This window comes from Balaenoptera physalus (assembly GCF_965194825.1).
Source record: "Balaenoptera physalus genome assembly, chromosome: 18".
NCBI classification, from domain to species: domain Eukaryota; kingdom Metazoa; phylum Chordata; class Mammalia; order Artiodactyla; family Balaenopteridae; genus Balaenoptera; species Balaenoptera physalus.
The window spans coordinates 32,028,701-32,052,359 of NC_138899.1; the positions used below are offsets into that span (position 1 = coordinate 32,028,701).

At 40.2% G+C, this 23,659-nt stretch overlaps 1 protein-coding gene across 6 annotated transcripts in view; it reads left to right on the forward strand.

Annotated features, from left to right (window-relative positions):
• The window catches only part of KLF12 (KLF transcription factor 12), a 462,496-nt gene that overhangs the window by 75,556 nt on the left and 363,281 nt on the right, over positions 1 to 23,659 (forward strand). For 2 of the 6 annotated variants that reach the window (XM_082434877.1, XM_082434878.1), the window contains one exon: positions 6,878 to 6,924. The exons of the other annotated variants lie outside the window; for them this stretch is intronic. The gene's annotated coding sequence lies outside the window, so the exon portion shown is untranslated. The remainder of the gene's footprint in view (positions 1 to 6,877; positions 6,925 to 23,659) is intronic. 6 annotated transcript variants of the gene reach the window in all.

The window sequence follows — 23,659 nt, forward strand, 5'->3', positions numbered from 1 at the left end:
CCCCACTTTTTTTTATAGGGATGTCATGATGCTTTGGAGTAGAGGTCATGTGTAAATACAAAGTACAGTATAATGGATTTTTATTATTTTCTTTAAAGTCAATCTTTGTTCACTAATTTTTAATTAGGATAGTGGTGCCTTGAAGATGTTTAAGCTCGTGAGTCATTTTTCTTAATAAGATAATAGGCATATTCCTTTTGCTTTTGTTTTTTTATTTAAAAATTTTTTACTTTCTATTGGCGTATAGTTGATTTACAGTGTTGTGTTAGTTTCAGGTGAACAGCAAAGTGATTCACTTATACGTATGCATATATCTATTCTTTTTTAGATTCTTTTCCCATATAGGTTACTAGAGTGTTGAGTAGAGTTTCCTGTGCTGTGCAGTAGGTCCTCGTGTATTCCTTTTGTTTTTACTTTGGGAAATGAGGAACAAGCAGTTCTGTCAAGAATGGGAAGTACTGTACAGTGTCCAGAAAATGAAAACCCCTGAGTTAATGTAGTCGGTAAAATACGTAGGCACACTATTATGTTCAGAACACCAAAAAATTACATGAACAGTGAGGCAGCGCAGCCGCGAGAATGGCCCTGGGCTCTGATCTTGAAGTTGTCTCTCATTAGCTCTGTGCTGCCGGGTAAGTCATGAGGTATTTTGTCATTTGTAAAATGAGTCATTTCAATTTGCCAACCCCAAAGTTCCCTTGTGTTCTGTCATCTTAAAACCAAGTATCCACTTCCCTGCCTCTCCCTGCTTGCTTCTCCCATCCGTGTCAGGTCTTGGACTTGGGCCCTCCAAGGGAGCTGATGCAGACCTCAGTGAGCTGAGTCTCTGTGGCATTAAAGTTGCTGATGAAAAAACTTCAGCTCCTGACAACAAGGCCCTCAACTTGGTTTTTTTTTTTTTTTTTTTGTATTCTGTATCATGTATAAATTATTTCTGGCTAAAGCGTCTGGAAGTGCAAATGATCGCTCTGAGTTAGTTGCTTTGACTTCTTTTTATGAATTGTCTTAGCTGTTTTGCCTAGCCTGGTGGTTGTAAGTCTTTGGAGTTAGGGATGGACTTTCTGTGTTTGGTTTTTAACCCCCTTGGGTCTAAGAATTTTGGTGCTGTGAGTTGTCTGAAATACATGTTGAAGATAGGAGCAGTTTTAAATTTAACATATCTTAATCCTATTTTATATGATGGAATACATGGAAAAGTTTACTGGGATTGGGATATCATATAAGAAATTATAAGTTAAATTACTTTTTTTTTTTTTTTGGAAGTTTTGAATTTTATTTTAATTTTTTTATACAGCAGGTTCTTATTAGTTATCTATTTTATACATATTAGTGTATATATGCCAATCCCAATCTCCCAATTCATCACACCCCACCCCACCCCAGAACTAATAAGCCTTTAAATGTTCCTAAAAATACTCTGTAGTCACTAGTCCCACAAAATGAGTCTGTCTCCCGTTTTTCAGTGGAATCTCTAGTCCCCTTTACCCTTCTGAAGAGTCACAATGATATGCCAAAAGATTTTCTCCTTTTCCTCTACCTCATCTTCCTTCTTGACAATGTAATAATATAATTTTAAAGCAATCTTTTTAGCATTTTCTCATCCAAAGAGGTTCATGGAATAATTTAAGTTTTCACGCATTCATTCTATACTTATTGAACATCTGCAGTGTGTGAAGTCCAGTACCCACGTAGGGAAACTCCACTGTTTATAAAGCATTGTTCTGGCTGTTTTGAAGCCAGTGGGGGCAGTGTGTTGAATGGTGAACAGCTCTAGCCTCTGACTGCTTGGCTTTTCATCCTGCTCCACTGCTTGTGTGACTTTGGCCAGTCTTTACCTTCTCTCTATGCTGGTTTCCTCCTCTATGAAACAGGCATGTTAACTCTGTCTCACAGGGTTGCTGAGCGTTAAATGAATTCATACATGGAAAGGACTTAATATGGTGCCTGACACATGATAATCCTTATTGTTTATTATTATATTACCATCATTCATTAACAGTAGTAGCGGTACTGTTGAAAGTGGTAGGTGGTATTTCTTGCCATCATGATTCTTGCAGTTTCATGGGAAGTTGAGAGTTCTATTATAAGGAATATGTATTAAGTATAAATTATGTTTGGAATACAGTTCTTCACCACAAATGGCAAATGACATTTTTCTCTATAAATATTATATTTAATAGAATTAGGTTAGATAATAACCTACTTTGATACATAGTTCATCCTTAATTATTTTAGATATTTCAGTTTATAATAGCAAGTATCTGAACATGCTCATTGTAAACATGTGGACAAAAAAAAAATCTAGATAATAGAGTTTCCTGAAACAATGGCTTTCTGCTGATGAGGTGTAAGTTAATATGCATGTGCTTTAAAAATTATTGCTGGTATGGCTGTGGTGGATGGAGAGCACAGGGCAGCTGGGAAGACTGCAAAGATTTTAGAGGGAAAGCAGAGATGATGAGGAGAGGCCTAGCAGCTGAGGAGTGGAGTATTTTGGAAATTTGAGGAAGAAATGAGCAGATTATATGCAAGGGAGAGAAGACTAGTTGCCCTGCAGCTTTTCCTCTCAGCTGTGGTAATGGGAGAAAAGGACAGACACCAGGAAGGGTGACATTTTCTAGAAGGGATTATGTTTGATTCTTCTTGATTCTTTACTCATGGCTGTGAGTGGCCTACTCACGTCCAAGGGACACTGCCTTTAAAATTTATGGAACTGAAATATAATGGAAACTTGCTTCGGGGAAAGAATTCTCCCATTTGAATTGTGTGCTGTGATCCAGGCCAAGATGATGGGGTGTGACGTTGGGCGGGGTAGGTAGCCTGCTTCCTTGGCTATTAATGTGACACTCAGCTTTGATAAATGGACCCTTTGTGATTTCCTTTCCATGGAGTGTCAGAAAACTTATTTTCAGTAGAAGTAGTCTTCTCAAGGGGGGGGACTAGTAGAAAACTTACAAAAAAACACAACAGTTGATTCAAAACTGTAATTCTCAGAATTATCTACTGGGCAGCAAGTGGGTACCACGAGACTGTGTGTCTATGGGACTGTATCCCAGAGATCGGCACACTGTATACCACATTTGTGATGCCACATAAGGGCCACTTTAAATTTGGACCGTCTTCCAGTTTCTGGGCTTAAAAGCAACCTGACATTTGTAGAAAATTTTCTAGTTTAATTCTCACAGTTACTCTAAGAAGAAGTTACAGTATCTTCCTTTTTTATGCATAAGGAAAATGAGGCATAGAAGGTAAAATATTTATTTTAGGCCATATACTTAGAAGATTTGGGAGCCGGACTTGAAATCCATGTCTTCTGATTCTAAATCCTCTTTTTTTTTTGTACTTGACACCACTTATATTTCTCTCTACTTCATCCCAATTCTGTCCGTCTTTCTGTCTTTGGGGGTGGGGTTTAGTGTTGAGCAGTGATGGTGTTTTTTTAAAAAATTATTTATTTATTTATTTATTTTTGTCTGTGTTGGGTCTTCGTTTCTGTGCGAGGGCTTTCTCCAGTTGCGGCAAGCGGGGGCCACTCTTCATCGCGGTGCGCGGGCCTCTCACTATCGCAGCCTCTCTTGTTGCGGAGCACAGGCTCCAGACGCGCAGGGTCAGTAGTTGTGACTCACGGGCTTAGTTGCTCCGCGGCATGTGGGATCTTCCCAGACCAGGGCTTGAACCCGTGTCCCCTGCATTGGCAGGCAGATTCTCAACCACTGCGCCACCAGGGAAGCCCCAGTGATGGTGTTTTTGATCCTCTGCTGTACACAGTTGAGTCCATCGTACTTTACCTTCCTTATTGATACCTGGAAGGCTCCTCTCCTGTTTCAGTCATTTCACTTCCTTTGTCTTTGACGCCCTCTTGCGCTCCTCTTCCCCTGGTCATGCCCTGCTCCTCACTACCAGCCAAGCACACATTCCGATGTGGCGTATGTCCCTAGATGTGCAAGAGCCCTTGCAGAGTTGTCAGTGGTGTTTGTGAGTGTGTGTGGTTGATTTTCATACATGGTTCTATGTTATAAAACTCATTTCTCTTTTTTACGGTTCTCACCCAACACTGTATTTTTAAGTTATATCTAATTTGCTATCAGTTCTTACTTCTGCATAGTATTCTGTAACATTCACCTACTATATTTTACTTCTCCATTCCCTAGTGTATACCTCCATGCCTTCAACTCCCAGTACTATGGTGTTGCCTTCAGCATTTCCAAACATGTGTCTTTAAGACGAGTGATCAGATAGGGCTTAAACATACTTAATTTCACTAATTACTGCCATATTTTTATTTTATTTTTTCCATAATGGCTCTGCGAGTTTAAACATGCACCAGCTGTGTGTCAAATTTTCCCTTGTTCCAAATCACTGCAAAAACTTGATATTATTCTCCTTTCTCATTCTACACCATTCTGATAGATATGAAGTAATAGGTTGTTGTCCTGATGTGTATTTCCTTGATTTCTAGTGAGTTTTAACCTCTCTCCTACTCTCCCTCCCTCATTGTACTATCCTTTGCCTTTTTATGGAAACTTATGCTCATTAACTCTTCTTGGACTGTTGAAATATCGTTCTCACTGGCGCCTCTGCCTCTCATTCCCCAGTGCCCCTTGCTCGGCACTGCCCGATTCATCCCCCTAAATGTGCCACATGGATCCTGTACCCCAAATCTCTTAATGGCTTTACATCCTCTGTGTATGAAGTCAGCTCTTCTTCTGTGAATTGCCCGCCGCCATCTGGCCTCACCACCACAGTGTGGTTGGTCCATGGTGTTTTCTTAGTCTTGGCTCCTACAGCCCCCCATGACCCCTGACACATGGTAGGGTCTCCTCACTGTGCGTTACTCCACGCGGAACGCCCTCCCACATCTGTCCGGGATCCTCATTTTGTTTCTTAGTTTTCATTAAAATTTTGTTTGCACATAGCTTAAACAGTCAGATTGACCAACGCAGCTGGGTAAGAAGCAGCAGCAAGTCTTTGCTTGTTTTCTTCACCCTGTCTTTCTGTCCTCTGAGGAACTACTCTCTTTGTTTCCCTTAGTGTTAGCCCTTACCTGCCGACTTCCCAGTGTGTAATACAGGATTGAGCCCTTTTCCTCTCCACACCCCCCTGCCTGCCCCCACCAAACCCACAGCTTTGCAGTCTCTCCAGTGTAGTTGTGTCAGCTTTGGTTCAATCCACATTAAGTGTTTACGTAATTAAACCTTTGGAGACACTACTCGAAGCTGTGCCGTGCTCAGCATTTACTCTTCCTTTCTTATAAATTTTGTCTGATTTTTTGTTTGTTTACTGAGTTTTGAATATTCTTACCGTTGCTCCAATCCCCGAGTTGTCTGATTCTCCTCTCTGTGCGTTTAGATTCCTGGGGTGTTGTGTCAGATCCTTTTTCTTGGGGCCTGTAGTGCTGCCCTGCCTCGTGCACACCTCGGGTCCTGGGGCCCCATAGTTGTCAGTTCTTTCCTCTCTCTTGAGCCCTCTGTTCCCTTATCTCATGGTTCCTCCTCCTTTGTTTACCTCCTCCTTTGCTGTGCATCTCCTCCTTCCTGAGAAGGGTCCTTGTAGGAGATGTAAATTTTTGACATCTAACATACCTTTACTTTTATATTTCATTGACAGTGTAGTTGGGTCTGGAATCCAGGGTTGGACATGATTTTCCTTTGGGACTTTGAAGGCATTCCTCCACTCCAGCTTCTGTTTGGATGCTGTCATGATTTCCTGTACTTTCGTTGATGACCTTTCCTCCCCCCGCCCCCCTTGCTTTTTTCTCTCTCTCTGGAGTCTTGGAGAAGTGTCTTCCTGTTGCAAGGGTTCTGAATTTCTCAATGATGTGCCTTTGTGTGATCGGTTTTCATCAAATTTTGCAGGTTCTATCATTTGCAGCTGGTTTTATAGTTCTGTCAACTTTTCAACCCTTGTTTTAGGGAAATTTCTTTTTTCAAATGCAGAAATCCCTTGTTGTCCAATTTGATTCATTTACTGAGTTCAGATAGCAAGCAACCAGATCGGAACGTGTCAGAGGATCCAGGAATAGTGTTTCCTCCAGAGAGTACTACCTCAAAATTTATTTTCATCATCTATTCAGTTCAGGCAACAAGAGTTTGGGGAGCAGGAGGGTTGTGTTTGTTTGATGCTGTCCTCATCTCCATTTTCTGTTTTCTCTTTAACTCCCATATTCCCACATTGAACATCCTGGACTTCAATTCCAATTTTCTTCAATTCCAGTTACTGTTTTGCTCCTCTTTTGTGTTTTGTTCTGCTTTCTGAAAGAGCGTGTCATCCTCATCTTCCCATCCTTTTATTTCATTTTTCTACTGTCACATTTTTAATTTCTAAAAATCACTTGTTCTTATAGTAATCCTTTGTTAATGACGTCCTCTTGTGTTTTGAATGCATTTATAATCTCTGTAATCTCTGGTTGGAGCACTCAACAGCTTCCTGGAAGCTCTGTACTGGAATGTGGGCTTCTCAGCAGAGTCACCTCATTGGGCTACTACTTGTGGAGCCCCTGATGGCAGGAAATACCTGTAGGCTTGATTCTAGGACCAATCAGGTTCTCAGAGAAAGAGCTTCCAGACTCCTGCCTACAGGTATAGGCCAGGCAAGCCATTTGCAGCCTGACTGGGAAGAAAACTGGGCATGACACCTCAGCAGTCTGCTCCCCCCTCACTCTGTTCTCCGTATGATTCCCTCACTCACACGGTGTCCCCGGACTTCCAGTAGAAGCCCCATGTTTTCCTCTATCCGAGAGTAAACCACTGGTCTTCTAGGATTGGGGAGGGCGGTCATCTGTGTTCAATAAGGTAGGGCATCCGGAGATCTAAATAATTCTTAGAGGGATTGTCAGCCGGTTTCCCTTGATACAGCTAAATTTTACCCCCTTTTCTAGAGTCGAGTGGAGCTGACAGCCTCCCAGATCCTGGAAGGTTTTGTCGGGTCAGTGAGATTGCGTCTCAGTTTTCCTCACAATTGGCTTAGCTTCTTTCAGCTTTCTAGGGTCTGCTAAATCATTTACCTTTCTTCCATCTGCTTTTTGCCTTTCCAAAAAATTTTTTTTTGCCGTGATTGACTCATCTCACATTCTATGCCAAAAGAAAAATCTATTACCTCTCATTTTATTTGAGTAGAGGAGGGAGTGAAAGTCAATGTGTATGATCAATCTGCTCTTTCTTAATCCAAAAGTCATATTCTTGTTGGCCATTTTTGTTTCCCTTTCTGTCAATCATGTATCCATATGTTTTAGCAGATTTTTCTGTTGAGTTTCTTGTCTTTTTCTTTGTAGAATTTCTTTATATATTGTAGTTTTAATTCCTTATTGAATTTGTATCCTTATGTTAACCACTTGGGCCACATGATAAAGCTCTACTCTCAAAATTTTGATTTTCTAAAATGTGAAATTAGATGTTCATATTGCTGGATTCTAAGTGTGTGTCATTGTTGTGTGGGATTCCCAAAATGTAAGTACTGCGGTGATTTAATGCCTTAAAGTTTCTTGCTTTTAAATTACAGTCATTGAAAGAACGCCTATTACGTAGTATATGATTTGTATAAGTTGCCTTGGTTGGAAATTGTAGACACCCAGATTGGCAGGGGCTGATTGTCCCCAAATCTCTGTTCTTTCCTTCTTCTATGACAATAGAATTTTTAGTTGTGTGCATGGCTGCCCAAAAGAAAGGGGACTGACATTTTCTAGCCTCTAAATGTGGCCGAGTAGGTTCCAGCCAGTAAGAACTTCCTGTAAGTGGCTGCTATGGACCCACCTGTGAAGTCACCTACTGCATTCCCTTTCCCTCACATCTTCCTCCCTTCTTCCTTTCTGTGTGTGGCATGTGACGCAATGGCAGGAGGTCTAGCTGTCGGATTAAACCCATGAGAGGGGGTCAGGCTCTAGGAATGGTGGTGCCGTGAGCTGGAATGTGCATGGTTCTGTGAGACTTGGGGGAGCAGAACTTCCATACCAGCCCTTGACCCTGCATTCTGAATGCGAGAGATAGAAACTGCGGTTGTGTCTAAGCCACTGTCCTTTTAAGTGTCTAAGCCACTGTCCTTTTAAGTTTGCTGACACTTGCAGCTAAACCCAATCTTAACTGATACACCACCTCAAGCTTGCTTAACCAAAAACAGGTTTATAGCTTATTGGCTTATGGAATGGGTCCATACAAGAGGTGAAGCTGTTTTTAAGTCCTGCCCCATGCAGCAGTTTAAATTATGTCGTTAGTACTCACTTTCTCTATTCACTTCTCAGGTTTGTCGCTTCTGCTTGCTTTATTCTCAGACTGTTCAAGTGTGGTAACTGAATGGTTGCTGGTTGCCTCTATCATAAAGACATTTATATTCTCAGAGAAAGAGCAAGCACTTCTTCTGATAACTTAACAGTTGTCCCTGTCACCTGTTCCCTAAACCAATCAGAGGTGACCAGGGGGAGAATGCTCAGATCAGTTAGGCCAGGGTCACGTGCCCATTCCTGGGCTCCAGGCGGAGGGACAGCCGTACCCAAACACACGGACTAAGCAGAATTTCTCTAGGATGAAGCAGGGCTGGTTCCGAGAAGATGCTGGGAAGATAAATATTACATATGTCTAGCTGCGTTATGTATAATTAAGCTTCATAGTGCTGTGATTTAAAAAAATATGTAGGTTAATTTCTTGCATTTTCTGTTTTTCAGTAGTCCTTTCCAAACAATGCAGTGAACGTTAAAATGAATGATTTTATTCATTAGGCAAATTGATGACAGTAAAGAAATAAAAAATGAAATGAATGATGTAGTAAGGAAGTACAAAGTATTCTTTGCCTATATGGAATACAGTAGTAAGATGATCAGATGAAAATATCTGTGGTAAAACAAATCATAATAATGTTTTCTAAATAGAGGTCATTTCTATTAGTGATAATTTCTATTAGTGATAATTTCTATTAGTGATAATTTCTATTAGTGATAATTAAACATTCCTTATTAGGGTGGTTACAGTATATCTGAGCAGACTGCCTCAACTGTAGTCAAGAAACAGCCTTATATGATTCAATTCCAGTTTGTAATCTTTGCAAGTAACTCTTCTTTTTCTCCTGTGAGCCTCTCGAAAGGCCCCACGCAGTGCCACAGCTGACCCCAGTTTCTTTTTAACAGGTGGAAAAAACAAATCTCTAAGAGCCCCTCAAAATGAAATGGAATATGTTGTTTCTTCTGGAAAACAAATGGAAGAGTATAATTTTTAAAACATGTTTTAAGACTACAGGTGTTGCAGCTTGTGAACAAACTAAATACTTCTATAAACTTTTTTTTTATGGCTTTATTGAGGTATGATACACACAAAAAAACTGCATGTGTTTAATGTATATAATTTGATGAGTTTGAACATCTGTGTACACTCATAATACCGTTATCATAATCGAGGTAGTAAACATGTCCATCACCTCCCAAGAGTTTTTGTCTCTTCGCTTTTTTTTTTTAATGGTTAAGAACACTTAAAATGAGATGTACCCTCTTAACATTTTTTTTTTTCTTTTTTTCTTTTTCTTTTTGGCTGTGTTGGGTCTTCGTTGCTGTGCGCGGGCTTTCTCTAGTTGCAGCAAGCGGGGGCTACTCTTTGTTGCGGTGTGTGGGCTTCTCATTGCGGTGGCTTCTCTTGTTGCGGAGCACAGGCTCTAGGTGCACGGGCTCAGTAGTTGTGGCATGTGGGCTCAGTAGTTGTGGCGCATGGGCTTAGTTGCTCCGTGGCATGTGGGATCTTCCCGGACCAGGGATTGAACCTGGGTCCCCTGCGTTGGCAGTTGGATTTTTAACCACTGCGCCACCAGGGAAGTCCCTTAACATATTTTTAAGTGCACAGCACGATGTTGTTAACTATAGGTACTATGTTGCACATCAGATCTCTAGAACTTGCTCATCTTGTATTACTGTAACTTTATATCCATTGAACAATAACTCCCCTTCCATAAACTTTAAAAAAACTTAGCCTTGCGTAGAAGGTTAGTCAGACATTTTTAAAAATAAACTTTATTTTTGAAAAACTTTAGATTTACAGAAAACAATGTGATGATAGTATAGAGTTCTCATATACCCTCTCCCAGTTTCCCCTGTTACAAACACTTTACATTTCTATGGTATGTTTATTACAATTAGTGAATCAATCTGGATACATTATTGTAAATACATACCTGATTCCCATTTTTCAGTTTTTATGCACTGTCCTTTTCCTGTTCTAGGATCCCATCCAGCACCCCACGCTACATTTTGGGGTCATGCCTCTTTGGCCTCTCGCGGCTGTGGCAGTTTGTCAGACGTTCCTCATATTTGATGACCTTAACAGTTTGCGGAGTACTGGTCAAATATTTTGTAGAGTGAGTCTCAATTGGTATTTGTCTGATGTCCTTCTCATGGTTAGTCTGGGGTTGTACCTCTTTAAGAGGAGGATCACAGAGCTGAAGTGCCATTGTCATGACATCAGATCAACAGTATATGCTGTCAGAATGATTTATCACTGTTGATGCTGACCTCGGTTACCTGGCTGAGATAGGGTTGGTCAGGTTTCTCCACTGTAAAGTTATCCTCTTTCCTTCTTTCCTTACCGTTACTCCTTGGAAGGAAGTCGCCCTGTGTTCCCTACGCTTGAAGAGTGGGGAGTTGTGCACTTCCTCCTTGAGGGAGAAGTGTACACAAAGATTATTTGGACTTCTTCAACTCATGAGATTTGTCTGTTATCCCTTATTTATCTGTCTATCGTTTGTCTATTTGTCTATTTTTATCTATCTATCTAAACACATATTAATATAGCCTCATGGTTATTTTATACTTTTGGGTTATAATCTAATACTACTTAATTTTGTTACTCAGATTGTTCTAGCGTTGGCATTGGGGACTCTTTTAGTTGGTCCTTGTACCCCTTTGACAAACCCCCTTATTGTGTTTTTGTGTGGTTTGTTTGTTTGTTTGTTTTAGCCGTGCCGCACAGCTTGTGGGACCTTAAGTTCCCTTACCAGGGATTGAACCCGGGCCCTCTGCAGTGAAAGCGTGGAGTCCTAACCACTGGACGGCCAGGGAATTCCCTGTTCTTTTTTTGTTTTTTTTTTTTCTCTTGTCTTTTCTTCCCTTTACCCTTGCCTTTCCCTCTCCCTCCTCTTCTTCCTTACTTTCTGTCACTACAGATGCAGATGCTACATACTCATTTTATATATCTCCTGCCTCAGTCCTAGAATCAGCCACTTCTCCAAGGACACCTGGTTCCTGTTCTTAGAGAATGATACTAGAAACCAAGATCTGGGTACACGGTGTGCTTGTTGCTGCCGGGGCGTTTTTATTATCCCATTTTACAGATGTAGAGTTGGAGATCCCAAATAAAAATGGTGGCAGTGGAAGAGGGTAGAAGTAGTTGTGGTCGCATTGTGGAATAAGAGGCCTTGTTTCTGGGTGCTTTTTCTTCCATTCCTCTGCAGTTGGGAAGTAATAGGTTTTTCTCTCTCACTGATGTTTTTGTGAGGTGGTTTATTTTCCTGGGCCCTCTCATGAGTCATTTATCTAAGGGCAAAGTGTAAGAGGGTTTTTATTAATGTTCTGATTGGAGGAGTTATTCATTTATTGACCACATCATTTTTTTTTTTTTTTTTTTTTTGCAGTTTGCCAAAAAGGTATAAAATGAAATATGATCTGCTCAGTAGTGTTGTTTATTGTTTCTGACAATAAGACTAGAATCCTTACAGGATTATTGGGAAACATGGAACCCTTTAGGAGTGTTTAATGGATATAATGCTCTCTCACTCTCTTCTTTCAGCCTAAACAGCAGTTGCTCTGAGGACTTGCCTAATGTATTATAACTAGATCCATAGCCCAATTTTTCCATTTCAGTCTTTATTGAAAACATAAACATTATCTGGAGTAGAGAAATGCAAACCTTCCTCAAGGAACTCTTAACTTAGAGAAAAATTTAAGCCCACTTAGTCTGTCTTTGTACAGCACATAACTACTTTTGTCCCTTTTCGTTAATTAATTAATCAGTGCTCTTTAGAAATGGGAGAGTGGTAGCTTTAACTGGTTGTCCTGGCCAAGGACCAAGATACTTCTGTAATCTGGATTTACTGTATTTTAGTAAAATATCAAGAAACACTGAAGCCATTATGAAAGCAGAGAGTGTACACAGAGTCATGCACACACGGAGGTTCATTTCCATTTTTCCATGAGGCCTTCTGTGTGTCTGTTAGGAAGTTGGAGTGAGTTCTTTTGTCTCAGTTTCCTTACTGCTGTGTTAGCCCGGACAGAATGGCCCTCCATCAGGCCACAATGAATTATCTTGTCCTTGTCCTCCTTCCCCATACCCATATTTAGTCATCACTAAACATATTCTGTTCATTCTGTTCTTTTGAAGCATGGGAATGCATTAATTTTTGATGTTTGAAATGGTTTAATTTGTCAAAGGGTGAGGTACTTAATTTTATTTTCCTTCTGGCCATTAGGGGACTAATTAGAAGAGCTTGAGCGGTGCTAGACCCCCATTTCATGCAATCTTTCAAGTTTACAGACTTAATGAAAAAATATATTTCACGAAGGGAATCTCAGTTTAACCTGGTGGAGAGGCTTTTCAGTCAATTAGTCGGACGTTGCTTATCATGCATGGAATCTTATTTACACCTTTCTTCTTCTTTTTTCTTTTTTTTTTTGTATTTGGATGATCTTGAGAAAGATCCTGATGAGTCTTTGCTGCTTTCTTGACACTCTGATTCCTGTTTTACTCAGTTTCTCCCTACTTCGTTGTGTCTCCTGGGATATCTGGGTACTAGAAAGTCCCTGCCCATAGAGAGCATTGTGCTGTCTCGGTTTTAATTTGTGCCTCAGTTAATGCTTTTCTCATGTTCATTTAAATGCTTTATGAGTTTCTGTTCTCTGAAGCATAGATCTTAACTGTTTGATTGAATGACACGTTGCAAATATTTAATGTTTCATATTTATGAGGTCCTTCTGAATTATTTTATTACCCTTTTGGACATACTTATCAGGTCTTACTTAATTGATGTTAAGACTTGGCAATCCATTAAGGCTTCTTCAGTCAATTCAAACTCAGGCTGTAACTAGGATTCCTGTAGCCCTAACTCCTGCAGTGTTCAACATAGCTGAATCAAAACAGAGATCCTGTTCTGGGTTTGCTTCTTTTTTTAGCAGTCTTTAGGACCCTGTGACCTTTTGATATCATTGTTACAGTAAAAAGCATGGAATATTGCCTGGTCCGGGGAGATGGTACCAGGTCAGATCCATTTTCAGGATTGGGTCCTTATGCTGTTAATTGCACTTGAGATCTTATCTATTAAGAATCAGCCAGTAGATAATCTCATTCTAAATATTTAAGTAAATTATTAATAAATTATATACATTCCAGAAAATAACAGTAGCAAACACTTATATACTGTAGCACTTATTTAGCATATACATGTTTTATATGAAGGAGGTACTATGTCATAATCTTTATTTTGCAGATGATGAAATTATGGCGCAGGTAATTTATATACTTTGAATGCATTCACACAATAACAAGGCAAGGTTGGACCAAGGCATTCTGACTCCAGAGACTGCTATAAAAACTTGACTGTCCTGCCCTGAGGTCTGCCCCCTCCTTGGGGGTGGGGGCAGGTGGGGAGGGAGAGAAAGAGGGGGGGAGAGAGAGAGGGAGGGTGTGTGTGTGTGTGTGTGTGTGTGTGTGTGTGTGTAATTCAGAGGTCTGGGGGAATTTTATTGCCATATCTTTGATGTTGGATTCCTTTTTCATGAAGTTGAGCCGTGGGTGTTGGTGATTTTGATAATGAGTTTTAGGAAATCGCAGTTCCTGAGATCACTGGAACTGCTGGAGTTCCTGCCTCCCCACTCATCAACATTTTAGCCCCATTTACACAATGCTTGCATTTGAGAAGAAGCCAGCATTTTAACACGAATGGTCAAGGTCAGTTCCATTTGATAAATATTTATCAGTCATCTCCTGTGCACAGTGTTCACAGGATACGTCCTTGCACTGGGTGGGACAAGGCGAGCCTTACCCTTACATAAAATACGTCCATAATAAATACTCAGGTGAGTAACTGCATTGCAAGGCATATGAATGGTAGAAGGTATTCTGGGGGTTCAGAGATGGTAAAGAATTAGGACATAATTTCTTGGAGGAAGTGGCTTTCGAGCTAAGTTGTGAGAAGGGATTTTTGTCAGAGATATTTGAGGTGGAGGGAACCCGGTGATCAGTAGTGTTCAGGAGGAAGGGTGTGCGCGAGTAGTCGCGTGTGGTTGTTGGGTCACATGTGTACGAGGTGGGGAATAATTCTGTGGTTTGGGGTCACAATGTGAATTTTATTTAATGTGTACGAGGTGGGGAATAATTCTGTGGTTTGGGGTCATAATGTGAATTTTATTTAATGTGTACGAGGTGGGGAATAATTCTGTGGTTTGGGGTCATGATGTGAATTTCATTTAACGCCACTCTGGATGAGTGTTGTGGCAGTGAGAATGGAAGAGAAGGGATCAATTTGAGAGTCATTCTCAGGACCCATAGGACTTGACAACTAATAGAATGGAAAAGATCTGGGTGGAGGAAGGGGGGTTCAGGATGGTGTCAAGCTTTTAAGTCAAGCAGACCTGAGAGGGTGGATGGAGATAGAAGAGCTGGTTTTCATTTTAGCCTGCTTGCTGAGGCAAGGATTATTTCGATATTCGGTATAAACATTTTTTGACCACCTCAGCTGTTGAAAACCTGGGTCATACGACCTAATATTGTTTAAAGAGAGAGGGGACAGCTCCGTAAAGGAATTGTGGAGAAAATACCTCTTCGTGACAACAGCTTTGTTGTGTAGCGCATTCACTGTTTCTGAATGAGGTATTCTAAGAGTCTCTTGTTCGATCTTAAGTGGCTTGAAAATAAGGGAGAGACGCTGTAGGCATACTGACGTCGGCACTGAGTTTATAGTACTGGAGTCCATTCATTCCTGAGACTGTTCTTGGCTTGATGGAGGCTCCAGAGATCTAGAGGTCTCTGGAATCCTGAGTCCCAGTCTAGGATGTTCAGTGCAGCCACTTGGAGCATCCGTGTTTTTTCAGGAGTGGTGGGCGGTCTGCACACACAGCCCTGGGTCTCATGCACAGGCTGCGGAGAGCATACCTTCCTCTCTTCCTTGTAGATGCTCTCCGTGATGGCACGAATCCTGTCTGCTTTGGATGGCTGTTGCATTTTGGCACTTGGCTCCATGCCGGATACATGATAGAATCAGAAAAATACAAGTGAAGAGATGTGAGTTGTTCCCATAGTCTGTGGCAGATAAAGTTTTCAAACATGGTATTCTGATGGCCCTTCATTAGGGAAAGTGTGAGCTAAGGAACCTATATGTCTGACTTACCATTTGTGTATTTCAGTATGTGATACCTGTAGTTGAATTAGTTCAACCAGAATATCTGTTTAACACTGTACTCAATTTTTGACATTCATGAGTTTTTTTCCCGCCTGCAAGAGTGTCTTGGTTTTTATTGGCCCACTATACTTATGAATATATTTTTGATCAGCTGATCAGGGTCCACAAAACAAAGATAAATAACCCTTTCTGGATTCTTATCGGGGTTGCATTGAATTGATATGACATGTTTTTGGAGAGAAATGACATCTTCAAAATAAAAAAATATTTTCAGTCTCATAACTTGGTATCTTTAATCATTTATTTAGGTCTATTTAATGTCTTGTGATAATTTTTTTTAGATAAGAAGTATTTTATTTAATGGAAACAGTAAAAATTCTGTAACATAGTAAGTCTTATTAATTTTGCCTGCATATCATTTTTTCTAGTTTTATTGAGATATAATTGACATACATCACTGTGTAAGTTCCTGTACAGCATAATGGTCTGACTTTACATATATTGTGAAATGATTACTGCTGTAAGTTTCGTTAGCATCCATCAACTCATGGATACAATAGAAAGAAATAGCAAAAAAAAAAAAAAAAAAAGAAAGTTTTTTTCCTTGTGATGAGAACTCTTAGGGTTTGGTCTCCTGAGTTTGGTTATTTTTTTTTTTTTAATTAGTATTTATTAATTAATTAATTTATTTTTGGCTGTGTTGGGTCTTCGTTTCTGTGCGAGGGCTTTCTCTAGTTGCGGCGAGTGGGGGCCACTCTTCATCGCGGTGCGCGGGCCTCTCACTGTCGCGGCCTCTCTTGTTGCGGAGCACAGGCTCCAGACACGCAGGCTCAGTAATTGTGGCTCACGGGCCCAGTTGCTCCGCGGCATGTGGGATCTTCCCAGACCAGGGCTCGAACCCGCGTCCCCTGCATTGGCAGGCAGTTTCTCAACCACTGCGCCACCAGGGAAGCCCCTGAGTTTGGTTTTTGAACAAGCCGTACTGCGTACTTTATACAGTGACTGTAAGATACTGTTTTATATTGATTTTTCGGACGATAGGTCATGTGTGAAAGTTTCGGGGCAGTGCAGGTGGTGCGGTGTGTAAGTCAGGAGTTTTGTGTAGTCGGCATTTGCCATCTTTGCTTCTGCCTGCTTGAGTCCAGTGATCATCCAAGCTGAGGCTAGAGAGATTGGTAGCATTTCCGTCTTTCTCTTAATTGCGTTCAGTTTTTGAAAGCTAATATTGGTCCTTTATTATTTTCTCCTATTTCCAAAAGTAAGATTTTTTGTAGTAAATCTTTAATAAGGCCAGAGCACAATAATGGCATTATTTCTTTATTTAAAACTTTTTTTACAGAATTATGTTTTCTTGTGTAGCGTTTTCCAGATACAATATTAGAAGTATGAGGGAACCCAAGGATTTGATTAGGCCAACTTGTGAGAGGGACTGATAAAGTTAAGATACTGATATACTGTTAATGGAAAATCAGAATCAGGGAGGAAGTACCTCTTAAATAAAAGACCATATTCATTTAAAGTGAAATTGTTTGCTTTTACAAAACTTTTCCAGGAAAGCACATAACACGCAAAGTGAATCCATAGCTGTGTTTTAAAGAACAGCAACTTCTATTCCAAGTTAATATTCTTTCTTTATCACCCCTCAGTTTTACATGTTTTAAACTAAGCTGTAAATTTAACTTGAATAATTTTAACATTTCCAAAGACATATCTCAAAAAAGCAATTTAAAGGAAACATTGACATTTTGAAGTCAAACACAACCCCCTTTCTTATGAAAGCAGTCAGCTTATTTTAACTGAACATTTATTTGCTCTTAAGATAGAAATACCTTTAGCAGCAACTTGTCTCCAGGGTTGAGATTTTTTAATGATGTGAACCTTACGTTAATATGACCATTTTATTCTGGTCGTACGTAGTCATTTATTTTGTGAATGGAGTGGTGATTGGCAAATACATTTGCTTTCATGTAAAGCTTGACTCTGACACGTACCAACTGCAGACCCTTACATGACCTCTGTGCGTAGAGTACCGTTGTACCTTCTCTTCCCTCCATACCTTGCTTTCCTGGTGGATGACCAGGTTGTGAGTTTCTCAAGATCAAAGGTGATATCATTTCTGTGTCGATAACCCCAGCATGTGCAACAGTGCCAGGCAATAGTATGTGCTTAATAAATGTGCATTGAAAGAATATGACTAAATGCATGTCTGTATGTATAGCAAACAGTGTTTGCTACTAACAGGTTTTCTTTCTGAAAAATTTATTTTTAAATAATGATAGGTTCATAGGAATTCTCCCGGGTCTTGTACAAAGCAGATCTTGTATCCCTTTACCCAGTTTCCCTCGGTGGTAACGTTTTGCCTGACTGTAGTGCAAAATCAAAACCAAGACATCGGTCCAATCTGCAAAGCTTGTTCAGATTTCGCTAGTTTTACATGCAGTCGTTTGTGTGTGCTTGTGTGTATAGTTCTGTGCAGTTTTGTCACATGTGTAGATTTACTTAACTGCTATCACAGGCACAAGGCTTCCTTGTGCTACCCTTTTATTGTTCACCTCCCCACCCCCACGCAACAGGTTTTTAATAGTGCTGACTCTGCTTTGCATTCACGTATGCACTAACTATGGCACGTACAAGAATTACGTTTCTGTTCAAGAAAAGGGAGCAGCAGTGATAGCATTCGTGATTGTTCCCCGGTCTGTAGGTCACCTCTCACCCACGAACAGTTTACATCTTTCCTATTTTAAAGAAACATTACCTTCAAGTTGGCTTCCCCAAAGTTAGGAATCATCAACATTATCATCATGGGAGTCTACTCCCATTTGTTGGAATTTAGAGACCGCGTGGTATATTCATTATCCAGAAAATGCGTGAGGTTGCAAAACATAAATCGAATGCTAAAAATGGGGATCCACAGTGTTAATGAGTTAGATATTGACAAGTGAATCTTAGGAAATGATCTTGAGAGAGAAAAACTGATGCAGGCTCATGTGTCCTGAATGGGTGTGTCCAGTGGGTTTTAATTGGTGTGACCACGGTTTCCTTGTGCATGATGGAGGCTGTAAGGTTGGATGGATGCAGTAGGCTTAGTGGGTCTAAATGTGTGACTTTATGTGTTGAAAGGGAATCTGTCCCTTGGGGTGAATATAGCAGGCTGGGTCGCAGATATGACCACCCATGTTTATATAAGTACGGAGGAAACTTTTGGTGTAGAAGGGAAAAAACAGATGCTTGTGGACGTTTTTCCTTTAGGAAGTAGTTTGAAATTTTGAAAATGAATCTCTTTTACTCTCATATCCTAAAGATACTTTTGTATCTCGTGTCTGGGTATGAGAGGGAAGGCAGTGTCTCTCCTCCTTCCCTCGCCTGCTTATTCTCTCGCATTTCATTATGCTGGAAGGCAAAGTGGTGGAAGTGGCTTGGGAGTTTCATCACTGGCGGTGAAAGGACCCTCCGCGGCTGACTCTGCTTCTTGCCTTTCTTCCTTCTCCAGCCTCTCCCTGGAGCACCTGCTGGGCGGGCCAGGAGCTATTGTGAAAGACCTGTTTTGTAAAGAAAAGCCTCTAGGTGACACTCCCCAGATCTGGGATCAGAAAAGTACTGCCACCTCCTCAGGGTGAAAAACCTGCAACCTGTCTTGGGCACACTGAGCCCCTGTTGGGCGTGGAATGTGGGTTTGGGTGTGGAATGTGGGTTTGGGCGTGGAATGTGGGTTTGGGCGTGTACTCTCAGCGGATCTGGGAGTCTGAAGGTGGGCGTGGGGATACCACGTCCGGGTTAGTGTTTGGCTAAGCCTTTAAAAATAGCTTGTTTTTCGTTTTTTTGGAATATAACCTCCCTGTTCCAGTGTATTAACCATCAATTTTAAATTCTTACACGAGGTGCTGTGGGAAGTTTAAAAGAAAGCCTTTATCTTTGAGGAGCTAACAGTCTCTTCAGAGGATTTATCTACTAGTTGGGAGAAAAAAAGGGATTTACGAGGAATGCAAAACAATAGGCCACGGACTATTTTAAGTTCTGAGAGAATACATTGTTAACCTGATGGAAGTGGTCTGGGTGCAATCTGTGAAGACTTAGAGAAGGGGCGTTTCCAGACAGTTCATAAGGAGTGGATGACTGCTGGGCATTGACGAAGGGGGCCCTTGGAGAGGAAGGGGGCCCTCGGAGAGGCAGGGGGCGGGGATGCGGCTAATATGTGCACTGGTGTGGAGGTGAGCAGGTGTCCTGGGTTCAGGTCCTGCCACTTGCTGGACTTGTTAATTCAAGCTGAGTTCCTTCGCTGACTATAACATCCCTGCCGTCAACTGAAAAAAAAAATATGCACAACCTAAAAGTTAAGACTTATATTTTGTTTGGTGGACAAAACTGAGGACTTGACCCCAGGATACAGCATCTCAGGTAACTCTGAGGGACTGCTCCCAAGAGGCAAGGAGGGGAGCCAGGGTGTATAGGAGTTTTTGCAGCAGAGACCAGATAGTCGGAACATCAAAAGATTACTGTTAATTAAAGAAAACCAGCTGTCTCAAGTTAAAGAATTTAGCATTTTTCTATGTATGAGAAGATGCAAGAGCCTGGGCTCACTGAAGTCATTCCTTTGCTATGCACCTCAGCTGTCTGTCGCCAGTATCCTGTACTTTCTCATCCTGAGTCCCCTGAGGGTGGGTGCATCGTCAGGGGTGGCTGCAGCATTTGACTGCTAGGTGGCGGGCATCCTGTTTCTATCCTGAGTTCTCTCAAGGCTCACTGTTGTTGGGGACACTGTATGTGATGGCTTGATGGCTGCAACATCCTTTGTTTATTGATATGGCAGGCAGTATTTTTCATTCATACTGTCCTAAAGTTGTGACTACTAAATAATGTTTACAAAAAAGCTGTCAGTCTTAGAAATCAAAGGTTTTTTATTTCTTTTGTATACGCTTTAAAACTGCAGAGCGTTGGAAAGTACACTGGTATTTACCTATATTTAAGAGCATGAAATGGTACTGAAATAACCCAATTCAGCAGATCACTTTAGGATGAAATATGTTTTCCCCTTTCAACCCGTCAGGAATGAATTTTTAGAATGATTAAGCTCCTCTTCAGCTTTTCTAAATATGTGTGAGGGAAAGATGGATTACTTCCGAAGAAGGACTGTGGAAGGACAGCTTTTTTCTTTGGCTTCAGTCTGACTTTATATTTTTCCTAGAAAAACAAATGCCAACAAACAAGACAAAAAGCTATATGGAACTAAAGCTAAAGGAGCTTCCCTTCCTCCCTTGAGGACCTGTTTATATGCCAGCTACTGCAGTGGGGGTCAAAAATCCTCATCATCTCTGCCGTGATTCAAGTCATCAAATTAATAAAAATAAATGTTATCATTTCCAACCGACCTCTACTGTAGGATAGAGGGAAGAATCCTGAGTGCTTTATAACAGGCACCTGTGAGGCCGTTCTCCCTGAGGAAGTAATTTGAGTACAGATGTGAAGTAAGCTGTGGGATCAACAAGCCTGGAAAGCAGAACAGAGGTATATGGATTGAGATAAAAATTAATTGCTAAAAATATGAAGCCACTGTATATGACTTGCCTTTTTATAATATTCTGCTCCGGAAGCTTAGATAAAGCCGCTTCTATATCATCCTTAATACAGTGGTTTGGCTAAGCATTATGCTTTGTCCAACCTGAGATATTTTCAGAAATAATTCTCTAAGATTTCAAATACATCTTCCTAATACTTTGCTTCATAAAACTGAATCAGAGTAACGTATAAAAGGTACTAAAGTAAGATTTAGATGAATACTTTTATAAATCTGTATGGGTGAAGAATTTCTAAAGGATGACACTGAATCCAGAAATCATAAATTGGAAATAGATGGGTATATTTGACTCAAAAAATTAAACACATCTTTATAATAAAAATTTGGTGAATTGAAATGACAGATTAAAATGTGGGAAAAAAACTATCTGAGATATATATAGCAGTGAAAATTCATATTTTTAAGGGAAGAAATCTCTTAACCAGCATAAGGCAACTGCCCCAGTATAAAGGTGGGAAAAGATTTGAACAGGGATTTTACAGAAGAAGACATACACATGACCAGTGAACTGATGAATTCATGGTTAGTCTCATCGATAGTCCAAGAAGTTCAAATTAGAACCATTTTTTTCTGCTGTCAGATTGGGTAAGATTAAAAAGATGACCATACCGGGATTTCCCTGGTGGTTGGTCCAGTGGCTAAGACTCCATGCTCCCAGTGCAGGGGTCCTGGGTTTGATCCCTGGTCAGGGAACTAGATCCCACATGCTGCAACTAAGAGTTCGCATGCTGCAACTAAGACCCGGTGCAGCCAAATAAATAAATATTAAAAAAAAAAAAAAAGAAAAGAAAAAGATGACCGTACCAAACGCTGGGGAGGAAGTGGTAAATACTCATGCATGTGCATTGATGAAGCATGTGTAAACGTGTACTTTTCTGTGGAAATATGTATAAACATTTAAAATGTGAGTACCCTTTGGACCAGAAATTTTACTTCTAGGAATTTATTCCAAAAATGCGATTATGAATATGTGCAAAGATCTGGCTACAATCATGTTCACCAGAGTATGATTATCGTTAAAAATTATGAAGGAATCAAAACGTCAAATAGAGATAGTTAAACAAATATGGTACATTGATAGAAGAAGCACTAAGCTGCTGTTAAAAACAACATATTTTTGAATGTATTGATAGGGAAATTTGTCAGTGAAGTGTTGTCAACTGAAGGAAGCAGATTACAAAGTGGCATTTATGTCAAGGATATATAGTAATGTTGAAAATGTGCTGTATGTTAGATCCTTTGCTAAGTGCTTTACATTGATTATCTTCTTTAATAGCCACAACGTTCCTCCTAGTAAATATTAGTGACCCCATTTTACAGATTAACAGACAGAAGCATCAGGAAGATAAATAGCTCAAGGTTGCAGCAGTAGGAGGTATAGAGCCAGGATTTAATGAGTAGCTTCTGGAATTAAACTTTTGTGTATGTGTATGCATATATGAAAGGGCACAGCAAATATGGTAACAGTGCTTCCTATTTGTTACTAGTATGTCAAGAGATTTAAATTTTCTTATTTATACCTTTAGGCATTCTCTGAGGATTTTAGAATATGCACATTGTACTTTTCTAATCAGAAAAGCAAAGCTATTTTTATTTTTTAATGTTTGTATTATAAGTAGCAGTTTTTAGATTTTTAAAAGGGTAGGTACACTAGCTCTAATTTGTATACAATGTGTGTCAACTTTTACATTAAGAGGAAGAGTTATAGTTGGCATTTTTCATAACACCCATGGGACATTGCATATTAGGAAATTAGTAAATGATGTTTTCTGTGGTACTTTTTAGGGTAGATACAACAAAAATTGAGTTTTAAAGAATAAAAACAATTGAACATTGGACACATTTATCAGTTTAAAATTTTAAGTACTATTTTGAAAAATCAAAAAAAGAAAAGAGTTCATATAAAGGTAATTTTATTTTTATCAACAAGCCGTTAAGTATTTACTGAATATGGAGAATTTCCAGGAATAAAGAAGAAGTGTAAGATGCAGAATTAACAATCTAGTTGTAGACACAAAACGTCAGAAACAGATAATCTGTATGTATTTAAAACAGTATGTTATCAGGTGGTAAATGATAAACTTCAGATGAAAATATGGAAATAAAACTGAGTCATGAGGGTAGGGTTGTATATAAGTATATACTTGTATATAAAGTACTATAAAAGTACTATACAAGTATGCTTATAAAGTGTAAGATGGATAGGGTTGGATAATACTCATGTGTAATAGGGAAGGTACGTGGAGAAAGTAAGGATTGGGTTGACACTGAACGCTGGATGGGTGGCAGGTAGCCTGAGCAAGTGGTCGAAGCCAGAGTGAGCAGGGTGGGAGCAGGCATTTAGTTCAGTAATGGTTGGCAGGAGATGGGAAGTAAAGTAAGGCGAGGGCAGATTATAGAGAGATTCCAGTGTGAAGCATTTATGTAGAAAGTTTGACAGATTAAAAAAAAAAAATTCGAGGTTGTCTACAGGCTTAATTATAATAGTTTTCCAAAAGTTTCTCTTCAGTTTGATAGATTTATTAAAGGAAGGTCCTTTAATCAAGAAGAGTACGTGCCTGGGACTTCCCTTGTGGCGCAGTGGTTGAGAATCCGCCTGGCCAGTGCAGGGGACACGGGTTTGAGCTCGGGTCCGGCAAGATCCCACATGCCGCGAAGCAACTAAGCCCGTGTGCCACAACGACTGAGCCTGCGCTTTAGAGCCCGGGAGCCACAACTGCTGAGCCCGCG